Source organism: Dromiciops gliroides, chromosome 5, assembly GCF_019393635.1.
Source record: "Dromiciops gliroides isolate mDroGli1 chromosome 5, mDroGli1.pri, whole genome shotgun sequence".
Lineage (NCBI taxonomy): Eukaryota > Metazoa > Chordata > Mammalia > Microbiotheria > Microbiotheriidae > Dromiciops > Dromiciops gliroides.
In genome coordinates, this window is record NC_057865.1 from 27,585,043 (window position 1) to 27,592,942 (window position 7,900).

Below are 7,900 nucleotides of genomic sequence, written 5' to 3' on the forward strand. Positions count from 1 at the left end.
CACATCAAAGTTTGTTCTACTCCTTTTGGACATCAGAATGATCATCTATGATAGAAGTAATAACTTAGATCCTTTACTAGGTTGAAATAATGCGTTTCCTTGAAATAAAAATGTTTTCTGACCACTTCAGCACTAAAATGACCCATATGAAAATGTACCTTATGTTCAAAATTCCTCATTTGGGGGGGGGTGGGCAATTGGGGTTAAGTGATTTGCCCAGGATCATACAGCTAGTAAGTGTCAAGTATCTGAGGCCTGATTTGAACTCAGGTCCTCCTGAATCTAAGGTCAGTGCTTTATCCACTGTGCCACCTAGCTACCCCTCAGCTCATTTTGTACATTAGCACTCTTGATGTTTCTGTTGCAGGACTCCGCCATAATCTGGTATTCATCCTCATACTTATTATCTTCTGTACATGTTCTTTTAAAACTTGAGATGATTGATGAGGTCCCAATGCCATGTTGGCCCTTTTCCACAACTCCCCCTTTACTTCCTTCCTTCAGAATTGTTTCTCTTTTTGTTTTCAAAGTGTTATTCCTCACAACTTCTTATTCCTACTGGACTGACTTTCCAACAACTGTTTAATGTTTATTTGTTTTCACTCTAGATGTAACTCCTTCCAACCTTTATATACTTTTATAAACCCAGATCCAAGTAGCTCCCTCTGGTTGTTATAGGAATAAACATGTCACAGAATCTAAAGAGATCTCAGAGGCTGCCAAGTCCAACCCTGAATGACAATAATGCGTAAAAATTCTCTTTATGGTATCCCCAAGAAGAGGTCTTCCAACTTCTGTTTGAAGATTTCAGGCGAAGGGAAACCCACAACTTCTCAAAGGCAGTCCATTCGACTCCTTGGTATCTCTAATAGGTAAGTTTTCCCTTATGTTGAATCTCATTCTCTGCAATTTCCACCCATGGTTCCAGGTTCTGCCTTCCGGGGCCAAGTCGAAGTCTTATGTCATTTGTACAGTGTGTGGCAGCCATTCAAACACTTACATTGAGCTACGAGTCCCCTGCAGAGTCTTTTCCTAGAGTTAAGCATCCCCAGCGGCATCAGATGTTCTATCTTGGCATGATTCTAATGCTGTCAATATCCCGGTCTCTTTCTGGTTGGAATGAAATGTATCTGTCCTTTCTAGGGTGTCTCAGTCTAACCGGAAAAAAGAACAGCAGGGATATCATCCCCCACCCTCTCATTTTGAATATTATATCTCTGTGAACATTTGAATATTATATCTCTGTGATGCTTAAAATAACACTAGCTGCTTCTGTGTTTTGCAATTTGCTAGGCACTGTGTGTGTGTGTGTGTGTGTGTGTGTGTGTGAGAGAGAGAGAGAGAGAGAGAGAAAGAGAGAGGGGGGGGTGGAGAGGAAGGGAGGAAGGGAATGAGGGAGAGGGAGGAGAAAAGAGAGGGAAAGAAAGGCAAGGAGGGAAGGGAAGTGGAAGGATAAGACTACACATGAGACCCAGATCATTCCCTCAAAGAATTTATAATCCATTTGAGGAAATATGAGGAGACATACGGATATATACAAATGTGCCAAATGATACAAGGCAATGTCCAATAAATGCTATAGGCATTTCAGTACCATGGAAAGAACACTAGTTCTGGAATCAGAGGACTTGGGTTTAAATCGCACCTCAGATGCTTAACTCATGGATGTTTTTCAATTTCTTCAGCTCTAGGTTGGACAAGATTACCTCTGAGGTTCCTTCCATATGTTTTATTCTCTGTGTTATGAACATGGACTTTATAGGAGGGAAATATCCCTTGGGCCTGGAGAGGTCAGGGACAGCTTTGCTGAGGAGAGTCTTGGATTTGAAGCTTAAAGAAGACTAGAATTCCAGTGGATGGGCAGAAAGTAGGGAAGAAAATGAGGCAAAGATCAGAGACAAAATTTGAAAAGGGGGGACAGGGTATGGTTTGGAGACCAGAGTAGCTAAAATAAATTTCCTATTTACATATCTCTACCTAACTTTGACCCATACATGCATCTCAAGATGAAACAAATTTATTTGTAGGGACAGGGGGATGAGCGATTTCCAAAAGAATCTTCCTTTCATCCCTTCACTTAGGGGATGTATTGATGGGAGGGGTGGGGGGTGGGGAGACAGGAAGAAAGTTGTGATTTGTGCACATCTCTCTTCACTGTGCATCTGGCTCCTTGTTGATAAAAGTAATTTCCTTCCCTTATCCAGTAACTCATTCTGTACAACCTATTTAATCTTTCTGAGCTTTCATTTCCTCATCTGTAAATTAAGAGGGTTACACTAGGTGATGCCCAAGGACCCTTCTAACTCCCATTTTATACATTTATGAATCTTGCCAGCAAAATGTTTTTGGCCCTTTGGGGTAAAGGTTAGAACTCATTTTCCCCAGGCATCTCTTTCTTCTGATGCATGCCATCATCTGTCACAGGTACAGAATAGAAACCTAGTTTGCCATGTCAACATGCTAGGCTCCTAAAATTAATAGAGTTAGATTTGGAAAAGATCATCACACTAATAATTTTACACTTTTATTTCATTTTTTAAAAAATTTCAAGCATTTTCACTCCCTCCCATCTCCCTCTGCCCAAATAAAATAAAAAGAAGAAGAAGGAGGAGGAAGAGAAGGAGGAAAAGGAGGAGAAGAAGAAGACAATCCTTGTTACAAACATGCATGGCTAACTAAGCAAAACAGATTTCCACATGGGCCATGTCTACAAACACATGTCTCATTCTGAATCTCGAGCCCATCATTCCTCTGTCACGCAGTGGGCAGCCTACTTCATCATCAGTCCTTTGGACTTTTGTTTATCATCTGTTATTGTTATTGTATAAATCGCTCACTTTGGCGGGACAGCTAGGTGGCGCAGTGAGGGACAGCTAAGTGGAACAGTGGATAAAGCACTGGCCCTGGATTCAGGAGGACCTGAGTTCAAATCTGACCTCAGACACTTGACACTAGTTGTGTGACCTTGGGCAAGTCACTTAACCCTCATTGCCCCGCCAAAAAAAAAAAAAATCGCTCACTTTGCTCTGTATCAATTCACATACATCTTCCCGGGTTTCTCTGAAGCCATCCCTTTCATAATTGCTTATATAACAACAATATTCCATCACACTTATATACCATAATTTGTTCAGTCATTCTTCAATTGATGTGTATTTCCTTACTGTGTAGTTGCCACCATAAAAGGAGGCGCTACATGGGGGCAGCTAGGTGGTGCAGTAGACAAAGCACTGACCCTGGATTCAGGAGGACCTGAGTTCAAATCCAGCCTCAGACACTTGACACTAGCTGTGTGACCCTGGGCAAGTCACTTAACCCTCATTGCTCCACAAAAAAAAAGAGGCGCTATAAATATTTTGCGTATATGGGTCCTGTTATTCTTTCTTCGATCTCTTTGGAGCATAGGCCTAGTTGTAGTATTGCTGGATCAAAGGGTGAGCACAATTTAATAACTTTTGGGTCATAGTTCCAAATTGCTTGAAAGAATGGCTGGACCCATGGTATATTAAAGTGCCTGTTTTCCTTCAGCCCCTCCAATAGTTATCATTTTCCTTTTTTGTCACACTTGACAAACTTATGAGTGTGAGACAGAACTTCAGAATTGTTTTAATTAGCTTTTCTCTAGTAGTGATTTGGCATATTTTTTCCAAATGTTTGTTTATAGATTAGATTTCCTCCTTTGAAAACTTCCTGTTCATAACTTTTGACCATTTATCAATTGATGAATGGCTCTCATAAAATTAATCGCAACAATAGCTTACATTTATATAGTACTTTAAGGTACAGAAAACTCTTCACATGCTGCATTTCATCTTGACAACAACACTGTGAAGAAAGCACTGCAATTGTCCCAACTTCACAAATGAGGAGACAGATATGCAATAGATTAAGGGATGCCTCAAGGACATACAACTAGTAAGCACCCAAGGCAGGATCCAAAGCTATATCTTCCATTGGTCAAGTCCATCATGTTCTTCTCTATGCCACTCTGTCATCTAGGATACCTGCCTCATTTGGCAGCTGAAGAAACTGAGGGTTTGAGAAATTGAGGTCAACAGAAGATAAAAGTACCAGAACTTGGATTTGAACCCAGATCTTCTGACTCTAAATCCAGCACTCTTTTCCCAATTTGTTTTGACTAGGTAAAGGAGGCCATTCTTTGCCTCGTTCCTTAACTATCCTTAACCACTGAATGGGTGTTGCCTCAGGCAAACTAAGAGCCGGGAAAGTCCTTATTTTAAAAAATCCAAGGTCTCCTACCTTGGCCATAGGTATCCTAGGCCATATCCTGATGTATATCTTGCCACTGGACCCAGATGACTCTGGAAGAAAAAATGAAGTTGGTGACCTTGCACTGCTTTTCCTCACTTAAATCCAATTCACTGCAAGCTATGACATCACATCCCAATGTCATGGGCCTCTTAGAGAATGAAGGACAAATAGCAACAACACAGTACTAACACTGCTTTCCTTAATTCATCACAGATGCCCTGTGCATTCAAGAAGAAATACAAGGTGGGTTCTAAGTGCCAGTGAATAGAGAGCCAGGCCTAGACTCAAGAAAACTTCTCTAAGTTCAAATGTAGCCTATGACATGTCCTGGCGGTATGACCCTGGGCAAGTCACTTCACCCTGTTTGCCTCAGTTTCTTCATCTGTAAAATGAGCAGGAGAAGGAAAAGGCAAACCACTCCAGTATTTTTGCCAAGAAAATCCCAAATGGGGTCACAAAGAGTTGGAAACAATTGAAATAACAACAAGAACAAACCCAAATCATGAAGGCGTAGAATATGCTTGACCATGATGCTTTCTGGGCATCAGAATCCTCCATACATTAATTTCTTTCCTACCAGCACTCTTCTTCATGCCCTGCCCAACCCTCAGCTTGGCATATAATGAATCATGTTACCGACACTTGATTTATCTTATTCCCTAAGGTTTCCAGAAAAGTCTACCACCACCACCACCACCATGTTTGTCACTTATTTCATAAATGGTGTTCTAGAAAGAAAAATGGACCCACTGTGAAAAAAACCTGAGTTCAAATATGAGCTATCCTGGTTACCAAATGTGTGATCTTGATGGGGTTACTTAACCTCTCTGTTTCCTCAAAGTCAAATGCAGGGGTTGAACTTCCTGACTTCTGAGGTCCCTTCCGGCTCTGAGTCTAGTATACTGTAGCCTTCCCTTCAGAGTAGCAAAAAGAATATTGGGTTTGTCAATAGAAAGATTTGAGTTGGAGTCTGAGCTCTATTTACTGGCTGGTTAGGATTAGAAGACTGGGATTCCATTTGTGATTTCATTGGCATAGGGAACTTCAGGATAAACAAACTCCCTCTGTAAATGAAGGTCATCATCCGCTCTGCAAAATATAGTTTTCTAAGGACAGCTAAGTGGTAGATAGAGCAACCAGTCCTGAAGTCAAGAAGACCTGAGTTCAAATCCATCCTCAGACACTTGACCCTTACTAGCTATGTGGCCCTGAGCTAGTCACTTAACCCTCATTGCCATGAAAAAAAAACAAAAACAAAACCGAACAAAGACAAGAAAAAAGGGGGCTCAGTGTATAAAGCACGGGCCCTGGATTCAGGAGAACCTGAGTTCAAATCTGGCTTCAGACTTTGGGGAAGTCATTTAGTTCTTATTGCCACCAAAACAAATAAAGAAAAAATCTGCCGTGAATCCTAATCCTCTAATTTTGGGGTAGTTAGGTGGCACAGTGGATAGAGCACTGGACCTGGATTCAAGAGGACCTGAGTTCAAATCCAGCCTTAGATACTTGACACTTACTAGCTGTGTGACCCTGGGCAAGTCACTTAACCCCAATTGCCTCACCAAAAAAAAAAATTAAAGGGGGCAGCTAGGTGGCACAGTGGATAAAGCACCAGCCCTGGGTTTACAGCCTCAGACACTTATTAGCTGTGTAACCCTGGGCAAGTCACTTAACCCTGGTTGCTTCCAATTGAAAAAAAGGAAAAAAAAAACTTCAAAAATATTGTCTTCTAGAGTTGCCTAGAGATGTGAGAGGTTAAGTGACTTGCCCAGAGTCATGCAGCAGGTGGATGTCAAGAGCAAGACTCTTGGACTCAGGGCTTCCTTGTCCCAATGTTAGCACTCTATTCATTCATCCCTTGCCTCTGTAGTTGTAAGATGCTGGACAAATCTGAATATCTATGAACTTCCATTTATTTGCACATGCCTGGAGAATGAATGAATAGGTGCCTGCTCCAAGTCTGTAGTGAGGATTATAAGTGGCAATACCATTGGATGTTCTTTGTAAATTGACTAGCTACACAGGTGTCAAGGGCCATTGTCATAAACCTCATCAATGTCAACCATCACTACCATCATCACAAGACACTTGTGCTACCTAAGGACTGGTAAAAGCCCTGGGTATTTTGGTAAAAGCCCTGGGCATTTGTATATTTCCCTCCCCTGATGAACTTGTTTTTGGTTCAGAACAAAAAGTAGACCTGTTAATTTTGTAGCATACCCTGCCCAGTCTCCCACTATGGAACCAATTAACCATCTACTCCCTGTGACTCACCAGGTACTTGGGGAACCATGCCAGCTTGTCTGTTCCCATCATCTTTTATGTGCTCAGCCTTGTGATGCTGGTATCTGCTTGATGGTACATAACTCAGCCCCACTGGAAAATCATTTTCTATAAACCACTCCTTCCCCATGACAAGAAAAAGCAAAACTGACTCATGTTCCAGAGCCCAGAACTAAGGATTTGAGTTAAATGGGAGACCTGTTCATATTTTTAAGGTCCTTGGTATTCTTCCATGGTTATGAAAAAAGGAAAAAAGAGGGAAGATGTCATCTTTACATGGCATTCTCCAGAGACGCAGCTAACAATTCTGTTCCCCTAGTGCAGGCAATATCAGTGTCTCCTCCTTTAAAAAACCAGACAAATAATAAAATGAAAAATAGAAACAGCCTGATAGCAAGTGGTTAATTTGATTGGTGAGTAAAGAGAACTCAGGAAAAGACCTTGAACTTTGGTACAAAAGGACCAGTGGGGGACAAGGATAGGCTGGGGAGGAAATTCCTTATCTGGTGCTTTTTTCAATTTTAAATAAGGATTCTTGATAATTCAGTTCTCATCTCAGTGATGTTTACCTTTTGAGGTAGAGTAAATGTGCTATACATTTTGTCTCCCTTAGGCAAAGTCCAACTATCCCATCCTATTTACAGCTCCACCATTAACTATATTAGTCTCTCGCAGGTACCTCCAGTCCTTTTAACTCTGATGATAAATCCACCAATCAATACTTAATAAGCATTTTTGAAGGATTACTAAGCATTGGGTATACAAATACAAAAATGAAAATACCCTCAAAGAGTTTACATTCTAATGGGGATGATTTCTGTATCTTTTTTTCTTTTCTTGTGTGTGAGGCAATTGGGATTAAGTGACTTGCCCAGGGTCACACAGCCAGTAAGTGTTAAGTGTCTGAGGCTGGATTTGAACTCAGGTCTTCCTGACTCCAGGGCTGGTGCTCTATCCAGTGTGCCACCTAGCTGCCCCTAATTTATGTAACTTAAAGATATGTTTTTGTTTCTGCATTTTTCAGGGCAATGAGGGTTAAGTGACTTGTCCAGGGTCACCCAGCTAGTAAATGTCAAGTTGTCTGAGGTCGGATTTGAATTCAAGTCCTCCTGAATCCAGGTCCAGTGCTTCATCCACTGCGCCACCTAGCTGCCCTGATATGTTTCTTTAAAGATGGATAAATCAGGGTATCTTAAGAACATGAAGGTAGGCTTTTCTTATCCAAGTTCTTCTTTCTCTTTTCTACTTTTCTTTTCCTTTTTTCTCTTCTTTTCTCATCTCTTTTAACTTCAATTCTTTTCTCTTCTTTCCTTTCTCCTCTCCATTTAACTATTTGTTTGAAACT